The sequence below is a fragment of the Physeter macrocephalus genome, chromosome 17 (assembly GCF_002837175.3).
Source record: "Physeter macrocephalus isolate SW-GA chromosome 17, ASM283717v5, whole genome shotgun sequence".
NCBI lineage: Eukaryota > Metazoa > Chordata > Mammalia > Artiodactyla > Physeteridae > Physeter > Physeter macrocephalus.
In genome coordinates, this window is record NC_041230.1 from 2,282,518 (window position 1) to 2,298,642 (window position 16,125).

The following is a 16,125-nucleotide window of genomic DNA, read 5'->3' on the forward strand; positions in this document are numbered from 1 at the left end:
GGAGACAGGTCTTCATAGAGATGATCAAGTTTAAATGAGGTCATTAGTGAGTATGCTAATCCAATATGACTGGTGTCCTTATAAGAAAAGGAAATTTGGACACAGCCACACACACACAGGGAAAATGCCATGTGAAGATGAAGCTTCTTCTTAGAAAAATATCTATGCCAAGGAATGACAGTGATCATCCGGAAACCACCAGAAGCTAGGAGACAGGCAAGTAACAGTGTCCCTCGCAGATCTCAGAAGGGACCAACAAGGCTGACACCCTGATCTCTGATTTCTCGTCTCCTCAACTGTAATGCAATAAATTTCTGTTGTTTAAGAGACTCAGTTTGTGGAACTTTGTTACAGCAGCCCTAGCAACCTCATACAGGAGCCTAGAGACCTAGTTATTTTTCTACATGAAAATACTTTCCTCTTAATACTATTTATTTTCTTTATGAAATAATCAACAGCAATATTTTTGGAAGAAAATAATTCGTCAAAAGGTCAAAAGTTAGAAACAGCTGGGGCTTCCCTGGTGGCGCAGTGGTTGAGAGTCCGCCTGCCGATGCAGGGGACACAGGTTCGCGCCCCGGTCCGGGAGGATCCCACGTGCCGCGGAGCGGCTGGGCCCGTGAGCCGTGGCCGCCGAGCCTGCGCGTCCGGAGCCTGTGCTCCGCAACGGGAGAGGCCACAACTGTGAGAGGCCCGCGTAACACACACACACACACACACACACACACACACACACACACACACGTACGTTAGAAACATCTTACTCTCAATTTGCTTTTATATGTAACTATTAAATCTATTTTTGAAGTTTCTTTTATGAAAATAGTGTCATTTTCATAGAAAAAAGACAATTTCTCTATTTCATCATTATATTCTAGGTAGTTTATAAAATGGCAAATGCCATTTCGATTCTAACAATTATAAAAACTTTTATACACAATGTATTCAATTTCAGACCATGAGCTTCAAGAAACTATAACAGAAATAAAGTTCCCAGAATGATAAAAATAGAAGTCAATGTGGTGTTATAACATTAAATAAAATCAATCACACACCCACTTACCCAAAACAAGGGATATAACACATACAAATAAAGAGAGAATTAATAAGAAAATTTTTACAGACTTGCAGGATTATCTTCAGAGGATTACTAAAATAGAATTGTATCCTGTATTTATTGATGCCATGATTTCCTCCCCATCTTCATCCTGGGAATATATATGAATAATTCAATCAATAGTAAGTTCTACTGCTGTGTGTTTTAAAATATTTTCCTGGCTCAAAATGTTTAACAACAGGGTCCATATATAGGATGCCAGACTGACTGCCATCAGCAAGAAAATAAAACCATTTTCTTTGGAAATCTAATCATTAATTTGGATTTGACTGTGGTAGTTACCACATAAAGATTAGCACTCAACTAATAGATAACTATTATCTTTTGTCCCCTCTTAGCAATAAGCTACTAACGCATAAAAGTGTGTATAATTTATTTACTTATTTATTTACTTTTGCGGTACGCGGGCCTCTAGCTGCTGTGGCCTCTCCCGTTGCGGAGCACAGGCTCCGGACGCGCAGGTTCAGTGGCCATGGCTCACGGGCCCAGCCGCTCCGCGGCATGTGGGATCCTCCCCGACCGGGGCACGAACCCGTGTCCACTGCATCGGCAGGCGGACTCTCAACCACTGCGCCACCAGGGAAGCCCCAAGTGTGTATAATTTGAGTGAAATTATTTTCCCGTTTAAAAGTGAGTTGCATGTGAGTTCCTGATAGAGCTGTAGCAGCAATAGGGTTTGTGTTTAAATGTTTACTTTATCAGAAACCTTTCTGGTGTTTAAATCTACCAGCTTACTAAGACAGATGTGTCTGTTCAATTTTCAGAAGAGACAGCAGATGCTCAAGTTCAAAAATAATGGATATGGCTGATTTTAAATAGCAAAGATGAAAGTTGATTTCCCAAACTTATTTTCTTGCCAACCAGCTGGGCAGCCATAAAGCACGCTTACCTAATCGGTGCCAATTAATTACCATGTGGGTTCAGTTTAGTGCTGAATCCAATACTGGTTCAGAAGCCAATACCATTCAGGGACTCATGAGACACACCTTCAGAAATGCTACAAACATACTACTTTTCAAAATGCGGGTGGCAACTCCTTTAATGTCTCACTGTCAAGGGAAATATGTATTTAATAAAATACTGCCTACGAGATCAAAGCCCCTAGCACCCATCCCTCTCACTAATTACAACAGTAAACTTGGATACATTACAAAAGAAAGCAAACACTACTTGAGGACTCTGGAAGGTAAACAAGAGCAGAGAGGTGATGGGAATGAGCCAGAAGTTGGAGAAGCAGTCCAGTCGCACGGTTTGCACCAAGGGTAGACACCACCTGCACAGTGGCACGTAGCACGTGCAGCTAAAGCTCCGACAGAAAATTTGGATATTTCTGGCCAGGAAACAATGGAACAAAGTCAGTTAGTTACACCAGAGTATGGGAAGAAAATCCTAGAGGAGAGGAAGCTTGAAAAGAGGCACCAGCATTTCTGTGCAGAAGCCCATAAAACTCCCAGCCTAACATGTGAACCACACGTGCTTTGCACAAACCCAAATCAGCACAGCAACAATTTTGAGCACTCAGCTGACATTTGAACCACTTGCAAAATCTCAGCCTAACCTCAGCCTAATCCCTGAACCTAACAGGTTCAAAGGAGACAGGCCAAAATCAGCATGACCAAGGTTTTGAGAAAACAACTGAGACCTGAGCCACTGCAACAAAAGGTTAAACACAACTGGTAGTCTGAACAAAATAAACTCGATCTCCTACAGAAACAAACCATCAACATTCTTCAGAGGATTATAACAAAACCCAGAGTCTACACATTTCACAACATCCATGAAATAATAATAATAAAACAACACAACATACCAAAACTGAGGAAAATAGGAGTCATTCTCAAGGGAAAAGGCAACTGAGAGACATTGATTCTGGGATGACTCAGATGATAAAATTATCAGATAAAGATTTTTAAAGCAGCTATTATAAAACTGCTCTATGTGGCAAAGAAACATACTTGAAATAAATCAAAAAGGTAGAAATTTTAAAGAAATACAAAATTTTATAAGAAGAACAAAATGGAAATTTTACAAATAAAAAAATAAATTATTTAAATAAAAAACTCCCTGGAAACTCCATGAAGACATGCCAATTTGTCTTCAAACTGTATTTTAACCAGCACTAGTAACAGTTTCTGCTCAGAACAGGTCCATGAAAATGTTTAATGAATAAAATCAAGTCTGGTAAAATGAAATATTATTTAAAATATTTTAAATAGAGCATATAATTCACATAGGCTGAAAAGTTTATATGAAAGCACATATAAATTTTTAATGGAGAAACCTCAGTCCTTTATATCAAGGATAAACCACATTATCATCTTTACCTTTTGAAATACTAAATATCCCATACTAAAGACAAAATACAAAGTAATCTATTAAACATCCTAGATATATAAAAAAATTAAAATTTTCCCATGTGTCTTGAATCTACTTGAAAGGAGACTGGAAATTGCAACTCTGTTCTAACCACAAGGCTGAACGAACTAAAAAATCAACAACTTTAAGAAAAGTAAGGTCACAGAGCCAACAACAATTTTCCGTCGAACCGAAAATTGGAGAGACAGAGAGGCAGACAAAAAGAATCACAACTTACCGGAGTGGAAACTCATGAGTTGAAACTCCACCAGAACCCGGTCCCAGAGTAAAACAAGAAAAAAACCTGAACTGTAATTAACAAATTGCTGGAGGCTCAGAGCAGACAAGTCCAAGAAGTAAAAACTCCAAGGGACCCGGTCATAGGTGGGCCCCTCCATGCAACTGTGAGTTTCACCTGCAGGAGCTCAACCAAGTTCTCATAGTAAATACTGGAGAAAAAGACTCTGGAGCTTCCAGCGGGGACAGAGAAAAAGGAACTATTTTGAAATACAGCTGAGCATGCTGTTCTTTCTAAAAAGGCCCGCCCACAGGTAAGACTATTTAACCACAGCCTTACCTGCTGGGGTTTTGAACCTAACTGACTTGCTGGGAGGGAAACACCCAACTGCAGACCATACTAGTCATCCTGTCCCACAAAAGGAAGGGAGAATGAGAATTATATATGCAGTTCACAGTGCAGAGTTACAGGCTCACTAAAAGACTGAGACCCACTCATAGAACTCTGAACGCTTCCCACCCCCCCCACCCCACCATCACATTACTAAAGGCCTATTTACAGCAACTGCTTTTACCCAGTGCATTAAGTCTATCACGAGAAACATTACAAGGCACATCAAAGGCAGCAATTACAGTTGGAAGAGGCAGAGGAAACATCAGGATCAGATATGCCAGGGATGTTGGGATCATCAGACTGAGAATTTCTGCTAACGCCTGTTCCATTTAAAACACTGGGACCTGGGCTTCCCTGGTGGCGCAGTGGTTGCGCGTCCGCCTGCCGATGCAGGGGAACCGGGTTCGCGCCCCGGTCTGGGAGGATCCCACATGCCGCGGAGCGGCTGGGCCCGTGAGCCATGGCCGCTGAGCCTGCGCGTCCGGAGCCTGTGCTCCGCAACGGGAGAGGCCGCAACAGAGGGAGGCCCGCATACCACAAAAAAAAAAAAAAAAAAAAAAAACACTGGGACCATCTTTCATGTTCCTGAGCGAAGGAAACGTCTTTCAAGGTCTGATCACACTGATACCAAGCATTTAATTCTTCTTTTCCAGAAAAATCACAGTAAAATACTTTAAAAATACAGAATTGCAAAAACATAGCTGTGGAAAACATAGCAAGGGGTCAACTTAGAAATAAGCTCTGAGCCAACTTCTTCATCATGAACAGAAGGGTTCTGTTGGAAGCTTCCAAGGCAATCCAGCCCATCCTTCATCAACTGCAGTGACAATCAAGAGGGCCCTGAGGGAAACATCTTCATGTCACCTCACAGCTCACGATTTTCATAGATCACATAAAAGGGAAGGCAATGTATTATTATTAAGCTAACTGGTTAAACTAAGTTTTAACTGTTAATAGAAAAGATCACTGACATCTTTCCAAGTCCTTATCAAAATAGTCAAATTATTTACTAGTTACCAAAGAACATTTCCAATATATAACTTAATGAGGAGAAAGCAGGCAGGCCTCGAATAAACCTGAAACATTTTAAAAAGAAATATTTTGTGAAATTAAAAAAATTTATTTATTTATTTATTTTTGGCTGCATTGGGTCTTCGCTGCTGCGAGCGGGGTCTTCTCACTGCAGTGGCTTCTCTTGTTGCGGAGCACGGGCTCCAGCCATGACGGCTTCAGTAGTTGTGGCTCGCAGGCTCTAGAGCACAGGCTCAGTAGTTGTGGCGCACGGGCTTAGTTGCTCCGCGGCATGTGGGATCTGCCCAGACCGGGGATCGAACCCAAGTCCCCTGCATTGGCAGGCAGATTCTTAACAACTGCAACACCAGGGAAGCCAGTCAATTATTTTTAAATCTAAAAATTCTGGTGTCAAAGTTTAAAAACATCGAGAATATATCATATTTAGTAAAGTAGTACACGAGTTGATTATAGAAGGCCACCAAAGCTTATTCCAGAAGTTAACATTTACAGGAAAGTTCAAATTGTACATACTAAAATTTATTCCAAGCTATGTAAAGAAACGATAAAGAAAACGTAAATCCGTCACACAAAAAACACTTCCAATTGTTCCTTTACAAAGGCACCATGTAGTGACAGATTCAATCATTTCTTGCCCCACGTGTCCTCTCCCTACTCCTCTGCTCCACATCAGGAAAAGGGAAGGGGGTGACCCACAACTGAGTGAATCAAGTCACTGCCCCCTGGCTGAACATGGTGGGCAAATGTTATCTTCGCATACAAGTAATTACAAAATGCACAAGCCTTGTAGACAGCAGCTTTGCAATTCCCATCCTCATCTGCATAATTTAAACAAAAAAATTTTGTTCTGTTTTTTTGGCCGCACCGTGCTGCATGCAGGCTCTTAGTTCCCCAACCAGGGATCGAACCTGTGCCCCCTGCAGTGGAAGCACGGAGTCTTAACCACTGGACCACCAGGGAAACCCCAGTTTAAACAAATTTTAAATGTATTAGATTCTAAAGACACAAATCAGTATTATCACAACTTAATCATCCATATCCAAACAACTCACCACCCATCCGAATCCAGTTTCCCCTCTCTACCTGCACTACTAGGTATTTCCATTTCATTCTGTTTCTCTCTTCTTGCTCCCCTCTGCTCTCCTGCTGTTCCCGCCCTCCTCTCTATTGCTTCCCTCACACCTGTCCTGCCCGGCTCTGCAACCCTTTCCCCTCTTGTTGCTCTTTCTGCCCAACCAGACTGCCCTCAATGTCCATTATTTCTGCTTCTTTCTTCCCCCACCCCTCCTCCCTCTCTGTCCTCTCGGTTACACCTTTTCTGAGACAGGACGGAAGGGGACAGGGCGCAACCTTTAGAAGAATGACACAGCTGTTGAGAATACGACAAAAACTGGTTATAACCGATCAGGCCCGACTTCCAGTAGACTCTGAGCCTCGTTATACGCTCACTGTAATACATTAGCTAAATGACACACCCACAGGCGCCATGACAGTTCCGAGGCCAACCATAAAAGGCCAAAAAACGGGCAGTTGCCCAATTCCTGGAAATCTCCGCCTCTCCCCGAAATAGTTGGAATAATCCTCCCACTCATTAGACTATGAAATTACTCAGCCCCTAAAAACTAACCACGCCATATTTTGGGGCCGCTCTCACCTTCTGAGACAACTGCATTCTGTCTGTGGAATGTGCATATCCCAGGGCCTCTCGCCTTCTGAGGGCCTACATTCTGTCTATGGAGGGTGCATCTCTCTCAATAATCTACTTCTTACCTACCACTTTGCCTCTCACTGAATTCCTTCTACGCTGAGATGTAAAGAACCTGAGCGTCATTAAGTCTGAGACCAGGTGTACGATGTTAATTAAAAGACAGTGGGTTCGAGTCCCAATCTGAGGTGTGTGGTTTCACTTCTCTCCCTGTTACAACTCTCTTCCTCCCAACTCTCTAGCACCCCGTGGGGATGCTTCTTTCCTGCTCTCTCTCTCTTCCTCTGCTCTTCTAGTCACTAGTCCTCTTTCTCTCCCAGCACCAAGTTGCTCTGAAGGCCAAGGTTCCAACTCTTTTATTCTCTCCCCCAATTCCGTGTGTGAAGGGCCTCATCACTGTTGTTCCCCCTCCTACCGCTGATCCAGAGCCCCTGTCTCTGTTGCTCTCCAATCCCTGGAGATCCGGCTTTTTAACTGACTTCGCTATTTCAGTCACCTGCTACAATCAAGGCTTAATCACTTTCATTTTCCGTCTCTTGACAAGTCCTCGGCCACCCTCTATGTTTCCATCGGTTCTCCCCCATTCTTTTCTCATCTCAGTTTTTCTATTTCTCTCGGTCGCTCTGTCTCAGCTTCTCCTGATCCCCCTCGCCCCCATATTTACGGTGATGGCGACTGAATAAGATGCCCGCGCACAGGAAGGGCCCATTTTCCAATGGAGGTGGTGTCACACGGCTGGCCCAGGTCACCTCTCCCTAACGCCGGGTGAGGGGAAGGGCTGACTACAAAGGGGAGGCCTGCGGAGCAGAAACACCGGCCTGAGGAGACGCGAGGACAGAGGGGCGGGGAGGGAGGGGGTCTCAGGAGAGGGGAGGGCTCTGTAGAACCCCAGGACCGAGGAGAGGACGCGGGCTGTCCGGGAGCGGGGCGGCCGGCGCTGCCCTCCAGGGGCCGAGGGGCGAGGCTGGGAGGCGCGAATCCACCTCGCGGAAGAGGGCTTTATAGGGGAAGGCGGAGGTAGTAAAGGATTTAAAGCAGGAAAATGTCGCGAATGGAGGTGTCTACCTGGACCGAAAGTAGAAAAGCCAAGGGCACCGGGACCCGCCTCAGAACGATTTCAAACCTAAAGGAAAACATACCCGACCTGTAACGGTTTTGTCTCGATTTACTGGGTCGGAGGGCCGGCTGCTGGGAGTTAAGGTCCGTAGTGACTCCCAAGACCCTGGGGGTGCAGTCTGCGAGACGGCGCAGCACAGATTTACACTACACGGTCCCTAAGAAGCTGCGCGCGCAGTCTCCGGCGGGACTTCCGGGGGCGGGGCCTGGGTGCTATCGGCGGGGGGCGGGGCGAGGAGGGAGCCGAGTTCCCTGCAGGGAACGCCGGGCTGCGGGACCGGTGATGGGGAAGGAGGGGTGGTCCCCCCTGCCTCGAAACTGCTCATTTTAAGTGTCTGTCTGGAGAGGGGACTGCGAGCCGCAGGTTTAAGCTAGAAAAACAATGTTAACTCACAGCTCCCAGCGTGACCTTTTGCTCCACACTACTCGCTTCCCGGTCTGAAAGAAACTGCGCGTGCGCCTACGGGCTATGGGCGGGACCTGAGCGGAGCACCACCAACAAGGGGAGGGGCGTGAGGAGCCCCGGCCTGCGCAGCGACTGCGAGAGGGAGGGGCGCGTGCCGGCTAGGGGCGTGGTCTGCGCGTCATTTAGTTTCCCTCTCAAGCTCCTTTCCAAGATTACACATGCTTGAGGGTTTTTGTGTCGTGTGAGGTAGCATTGCTTCCAGCTTAGTTTAAGTTATTGTCTTTAATAGTTTTACAGTAAAAGATTACAGTTGTGTGGGCCACTTATTTTGGAAATTAAGATATTTTCTTTTTAACAAGCTGAAAACGGTTTAAGTCAGGACCTATTTCTGCCAGAGGGTTGAACGCCCGTCCTGAACTGAGAGAACTGGGATCTCAGTGAGGGATTGATGTGGGGTGGTGTTTGGATCCAAGAACATTTCCTGCAGTTAGAATTAATTTAAGCAGTTTAAATAAACAGCAACTGGAGTTATCTCTGTAGGGATTACAAGCTAGAATATGAAATACAAAACTCTCCCTGGGTAGAATGGGCTCTTTAATAGTAAAACGCTGTGAACAGCATTTTGTTTCTAGTTTCCATTCACCCAGGAGGCCAAATTCAACTGTGTTCAGTTCCAGAGACTCTGATGGGGACAAGACCTGGATGTGAGGAGTGGAGGGCTAAGCAGTGACAATTTAGGTCCCTAATCTTTGCTTTAAAAAAGAGCAAAAGTTTTTTATGAACTGTATAAATTTGTCGACAAAAAAAAAATCAATATTCAATCTAAGGAAGAAATGGAATATTTTATTTAAGCCAATCTGAGGATCATAACCCGGGAGAGCTCTGAGGACTGTTCGGAAGAGGTAAGGGTGAAGGCCAGTATATATGTGATTTTGGGGAAGAGATACAGTGCAATACAAGCACACGTATTGGAAGGTTACTGCTGTTGGTGAGGAACAGCTGCCTTAGTTAATGGTTTTAGTGCTTTTTTAACTATGGGAAGATGCAAGAAACTGGGTTCATAAAATTGTCTCCTAAAAATATCTATCTGTGGGCCAGTTCTGCCAGTTTTCCCAGAGCAGAGAATAGAGTGCCTCATCCAGATCTTCGCCCTGAATTCCTGTCAGGGTGGCTGTAGTTCAGTGACTGCGGTGGCTAATGTCTTGTTTCTTGTAGAACTGGATGGTGAGCAACAGTCTCTATTTTACAACCCCTTCCCTTTCGGTCTTAATTCCAACCAAGTTTTGGGAGGCATTTCGTGACCAATTTGTCCCACGGTGCTAAGAATGCTCATTCCCAGGTCAGGTGAGGATTTCGTGGATGGGCTACTCGATGTGCTGTAACTGGACTAAGCCCTGTTAACAGTAGACAAAAGCCTCTGGCCCGCCTATCTTAGGAGTCTGTTATGGTCCAGGTTCCCTCTTGTTGCTTCTTCCCATATCTAGAGTTACACTATTACAATCATTGATCTTATAGGACTATATTTGGTCAACTGTTTCAAGTCACATAGTCACTATTATTTTTATTGGAGGCTCGGTCACACATTTGGTAATGCAAGAAACAATAATCTTGTAAAATAGGCAGAATACAAGTAGTATAGCTATTATCATTAATAAGGTCCTAAGTAAGTATTTAAGTTACGAACTTCCACTAGGTGCGACCCCTTATCTCCCAAGGTTGTCAGACCCAGTCTGTTCTGCACCAATTGTTATCTCTTTTTTAAACCATTTTAAAAAATTGAAGTATAGTTAATTTACAATGTTGTTAGTTTCAGGTGTACAGCAAAGTGATTCAGTTATACACACACGTAACATAATATTTATATATTATATATATCCTAAAGTATATATATAATATATATTCTTTTTCAGATTCTTTTTCATTATAGGTTATTACAAGATACTGAATATACTTCCCTGTGCTATGCAGTAGGTCCTTGTTGTTTATCTATATTACGTATAGTAGAGTGTATATATTAATCCCAAACTCCTAATTTATTCCCCCCACCCCCGCTTTCCCCTGGGGTAACCATAAATTTGTTTTCTATGTCTGAGTCTACTTCTGTTTTGTAAATAAGTTCATTTATATCAATTTTCTTAGATTCCACATATAAGTGATATCATATTTGTCTTTCTGTGTCTGACTTACTTAACATGATAATCTCTAGGTCTATCCACGTTGCTGCAAATGGCACTATTTCATTCTTTTTTATGGCCGAGTCATGTACCATTGTGTCTATATACCACAGTTTCTTAATCTATTCATCTGTCGATGGACACTCAGGTTGCTTCCATGTCTTGGCTATTGTAAATAGTGCTGCTATGAACATTAGGGTGCATGTATCTTTTTGTATTAGAGTTTTCTTCAGCTATGTGCTCAGGAGCAGAATTGCAGGATCATATGGTAACTCTATTTTGAGTTTTTAAAAGTAACTTCCATACTGTTCTCTCCATAGTGGCTGCTGCAACTTATATTCCCACTAACAGTGTAGGAGGGTTCCATTTTCTCCACACTCTCTCCCTCATTTATTATATGTAGACTTTTTGATGATGGCCATTCTGACGAGTGTGAGGTGGTACCTCATTGTAGTTTTGATTTGCATTTCTCTAACGATTAGCGATATTCAGCATCTTTTCATGTGCCTATTGGATATTTGTATGTCTTCTCTGAAGAAATGTCTCTTTTGATCTTCTGCTTATTTTCTGAACCAATTGTTATCTTTAAGGGAAGTAATAGATTGACATTGTATATAAAGTTCACTAAAGATGTCTGCATGTATAACACAGGTGGTGAGTCACCATGACCCCTTACAGGATTGAGAAAGGAATGTTATCTTTTAAGGAGTTATGTAGCTAGCACTAGAAGAATAAAAGTTGATCTTTAATGTTGAGCACGTATTTCTGCCATTGGGGAGGTCTAGTTAATGCATAATGCAGATGCACAGTGCACACTAGAGGGAAGGGAAGACAAAGGGTAGAGAAAAAGTTTTTCTTGTTTTGCCTTTAAAATATGAACTTTAATTAATCAAATTGCATTTTTAATATAATTGTTATTCTATTCGACACTTGAGATAAACTTGTTCACGTCATCATATACATATCAATAACATCTAAATATAATTAATTTCAAATTCACTATACATTCATTCTGAAAGTACCTGGAAAGTTTATTTTTTATTTTAAAATTGGAAGGCATTTGAGCTTTTTGTTTTCTATTTCTGAATGTTCGGGTGTGGATAACGAAGCTTGTAAAATATACAGTCTCCAGATGACATTGGGATTATTTTGACCTAAAGAATAATCGATTTTGCATTATTTCTATGGATATTTAGTAGGGAGGTATATTCTCTTTAATATGAACACTAGAGAAAGTAAAACTAGATTACCTGAGGTCTGATAACTTCATTTCCACCCTCAACAATATTTAATGGTGTTCAGCAATTAGTAGAATAGAATGCAGTAAGCTAATGAGGGCCCATTTAGGAAAGAAGCTTGTCTTTCTGACAAACACACATTGGTTCTATGCATATTTTTCCACTGTCTTCTCTAGAATAGTAATGGTGTTACTTTCACAAGTAGGAGACTTGAGAAACAAAGTGGTTTGTCTGCCCCTTGCCTATGTTTCCTCCCTCAAGTCTTCCAGCTTCCCCTCTACTGTTCGGTTCAGACACCAGCTTCCTGCTGTTCTACTTTCTACTGTTGGTTTACACAATCCCAACAAACCCAATCAAGTCAGCATTTGAGGCTGTGAATATTTAAGCCAATGTCATTGCAAACAACCAAGAACTTTTGTCCATGGAGGGGTCTAGGCAGCCGGGAGGCCTCTCCTTTTTCTGCTGATTTTAGGCTCTTTTATTTCCGAAATGGGTCTTGCTTAGCATGAGGCAGCTGCCCCTTGGTTAAGTTCACTGCGGTCCCGGTTGAACTTACACTTGCCCTTTGCACTTGTTGAGGGTAAGGGGCATTGTCTGGATGGAGGACCCTTGGCTAGACCCGCGTCTGCTGTTCCTGGTCAGCTCCTTCCTCACTCTTGCCAGGGCAAAGGACCCCTGCACACATCTGTTCCCCAAAGTGAAGACCATGCCGGAGGGTGTGCGAGTTTCACTCTGTGTTCTTCTCATTAATTTGCTGACTACCTACGGAGTACGTACTATAGTCCAGGCTTGTTTTGTCTGCATCAAGGGTAAAATGATAAGCCAGTGGAATACACTCCCCTACCTTATCCAGGTGGTTTTTCCATAATGGAGACAAGCACACCCTGTCACTTACTTACAGCCATGCAAGTCAGATGCCCCAAAGCAAAGGACGTGTGTGCACTCATTCTCCTGTGACCCTCTACTTCCTTGCCCTCCCTGGCATCCCCGTCACATCCAGCTGTGCCTCCTCTGTGCTGTCCCCGTGTGGCTCATCCCAGCTGGAGAAAAGCACACCCCCAGATTGACTGGTCTCGCTTCAGATTGCTGGCTCTGTTCCCTCACGTTCCCTGTGTGTCTGCTCCATACCTTTCCTTCACAGGCCCTCGTAAGTCCAATTCATCCTCTCCCATCTTTTCTCTCAAAGACCCTGTTTCTTCTTCCTTGAGCCCCTGGAGCGAAGGGAAGAGATCTCCTCTAACTGGCTCACCCATCTGCCTCAGGGCCTGTGTTCTCTCCTCGGCATCGACTGTGAAGTCTGTCCCTGCTCCTGGCTGCGGCTGACCCTGCGATTGTGCCCGTTGCCGGCTTCACTCTGTGTCAGGACGGCATGGCATCCTTCCTCCACTGCATCATGTATTTACTTTTTGGGGTTTATTTTCGTCAGCATACACAAATGGTGGTGTTGCCTATCTTACACACAAGGACCAACACACACACACACACACACACACACACACACACACACACACGCCAAAACCTTTTTATGCACTCTACCATCTTTAAAACAAAGCATTCTTAATTAACTACTACATTTTCCCCACTACTAAGTACCTTTTTTTCTATGCTCCATTTCAGAGCACAATATACTACAAACTTGTTTATGCTCTTTGTCTTCAATTCTTGCCTCTAGTTCTCCCGTGAACCCCACCCAATCAAGCTTTCACATCCACCATCCACTGATACTTTCTTTTCCAGAGTCACCAATGACCTCCTCTTCTCTCAATCCAATAATTTATTTTCCCTTCTCATCTGGGCATTTCCTGAACACATTGTTTATATAGGACACCCTGTCACTCTATCATTGTACATGTACACCTTCATTGTACTTTTAAACATCGTACCTTACTGCTGAATTACCCTTATGGAATATAAGCTACTGGAAGCTAGGGCATTGATTTTGTTTCCTGCTATGTCATCAGTGATTAGAATCATTTCTTTTCTTTTTTTTTTTTTTTTCCAAAGGGGATGATGCTCTCTTTCTGTCACATTATTATTTTATTTAAAAAATTAAAAAAAAATTTTTTTTTGGCTGTGCTGCAAGGCATGTGGGATCCTAGTTCCCCGAGCACGGATCAAACCCGCAGCCCCTGCATTTGAAGCGCGGAGTCTTAAGCACTGGACTGCCAGGAAAGTCCCAGAATCATTTCTTACCGATAGAATGAACGAATGCATTTTATCAGTGCAAAGAAGAAATTTCCTGTAATGGGCACAATCACAGATTAGTAGGTCAAACGGTCAAGTAAAATATATTTGTGACACTGAATTCCTCACTTCCATAACTTTCCCACATAGTGTACTAAGCATCTGTCGTAAACGGTCACGCTGCGTTTTGTTCACACATTGTGAATTTTAGGCAACATGTGCTAAACGGATCTAACTCATCAGGGAAGTAATGTTTTCATGGAATTTTTCCAATCCACCAAATATTAATTTCAAGATTCCCTCTCCAATGCTCCATTCTACTCCCAATACAAAATAATAATCTGATTTGTCATGTAGGTTGGTGTTTTTGTTTTTGTAAGTGACCGACTGCCTACCTAGAAAACAGTGAATGAAGCAAGTAGGTTTGTCATTCTCGCCTAACAGGAAGTTCAGAGGGTGCCGTGGGCGGTGTGATAGGTCCTCTGCCCGTTCTACCGCCGTGAGCACTTCAGTCTTCGGTGTCCTAATAGCAACCTGGCTGCGGGATGACGAAGAAGGGTGAAGGCTGAGGGGTAAAACCCTTTTCATTATTAGATTTTGTCCTGTTTTCATGGAAACAATAATCCCAGACATTTTCCCCCCAAATATTATTAGCTAGTTGTGTTAAATGGCCACCATAATTAATAAGGGATTGGAATTTTGGAATTTCATATTCACACCTCATGTTCAAGAAAACATGTTGCAGATCAAAGTAAAATATCCCTTATTAATGATATTAAATGACAGGGTAGCCAAGGATAATTGTGGGAAGAGATATATCAACTGACTTTGTTCTAAGGCCTGAGAGTATACTATTCCGTGCAACTCATGGCCAGTCTATGAGGCGTTCCAAATGAGGCAAAGTTATTAGAGGACTTAGTGTTGTCTAAATTACAGATTTATTTCCTTTCAGCTTCATCTCAATCTAAACAAACTAAAATAATTCTTCAGGGACTTCCCTGGTGGTGCAGTGGTTAAGAACCTGCCTGCCAATGCAGGGGACACAGGTTCGAGCCCTGGTCCGGGAAGATCCCACATGCCACGGAGCAACTAAGCCCGTGCGCCACAACTACTGAGTCTGCGCTCTAGAGCCCGCGAACCACAAGTACTGAGCCCGTGTGCCACAACTACTGAAGCCCGAGCGCCTAGAGCCCGTGCTCCACAAGAAGAGAAGCCACCGCAACGAGAAGCCCGCGCACCGCAATGAAGAGTAGACCCCGCTCAGCACAACTAGAGACAGCCCGCGCACAGCAACGAAGACCCAACGCAGCCGACAATAACTTAAAAAAATAAATTAAAAAAATAATAATTCTTCAAGTTTTAATACAGATATTCTGATTCTAGTATCAGGATAGGAAATAAAAAAATCCATTTTGAGATGTTATTCATTCATGCCGTCCTCCCTGACAGTGAGAGACATACAGAAGGCTTGTACTTGGGAAACAGTCTAATGTCATCTCTAAATGTATTTTCATACTTAATGGAAATATAACTGTTATATCATAACTCAGTGAGGTTCAGAATTGGGGAAGCTACAATAAATATTTCCCATGAAGCAGCAGAGATGTCAACAGGATTTCCCTGGAAATGGCAAACATACTCAATTGACGGTGAACTTAAAATGTTATTTTAAAGTTATGTTTGTTCTGAAACACATGAAATAATTCTTACATTATACTCCTCAATTATATTTTTCACTTTTATTCATTTTAATTTCCACATATAGTTGCATGGTAATTACACCAACATAATGACTTCCTTCACCCTTTTAATTGCTCCACATCAAGAGCTATGTGTTCCCCCTAATTTCTCAGCCACTGTGCAGCTAGGCAAGGCCTTGAGAACAGTTTCGCCAAATAGGGTGTGAGTGGAAGTAATGCATTACTCATCTGAATGACCAAATCTCTATGTCATAAATCACAGTATCACCATCAGAACTTCCTCTTATACAAATATCCCTGAGAGAAGGGAAAACACGTATCCACAAAGACTTCTTGTAAAAGATGTCCATAGAAGCATTTTTCTTAACAGCCAAAATGTGTAAAGAACCCCTCCAGGGCTTCCCTGGTGGCACAGTGGTTGAGAATCCGCCTGCCGATGCAGGGGACACGGGTTCGCGCCCCGGTCC

General features: G+C 43.1%; 1 long non-coding RNA gene across 9 annotated transcripts in view; it reads right to left on the reverse strand.

Annotated features, from left to right (window-relative positions):
• Positions 1-8,134, reverse strand: part of LOC114484036 (uncharacterized) — a 95,676-nt gene extending 87,542 nt beyond the window's left edge. For 7 of the 9 annotated variants that reach the window (XR_008615580.1, XR_008615582.1, XR_003676514.2 and 4 more), the window contains exon 1: positions 7,980-8,134. This is a non-coding gene — a long non-coding RNA (uncharacterized lncRNA). The remainder of the gene's footprint in view (positions 1-7,979) is intronic. The other 2 variants (XR_003676513.2, XR_008615581.1) reach the window with 1 other exon arrangement.
• Between the last annotated feature and the right edge of the window lie 7,991 nt (positions 8,135-16,125).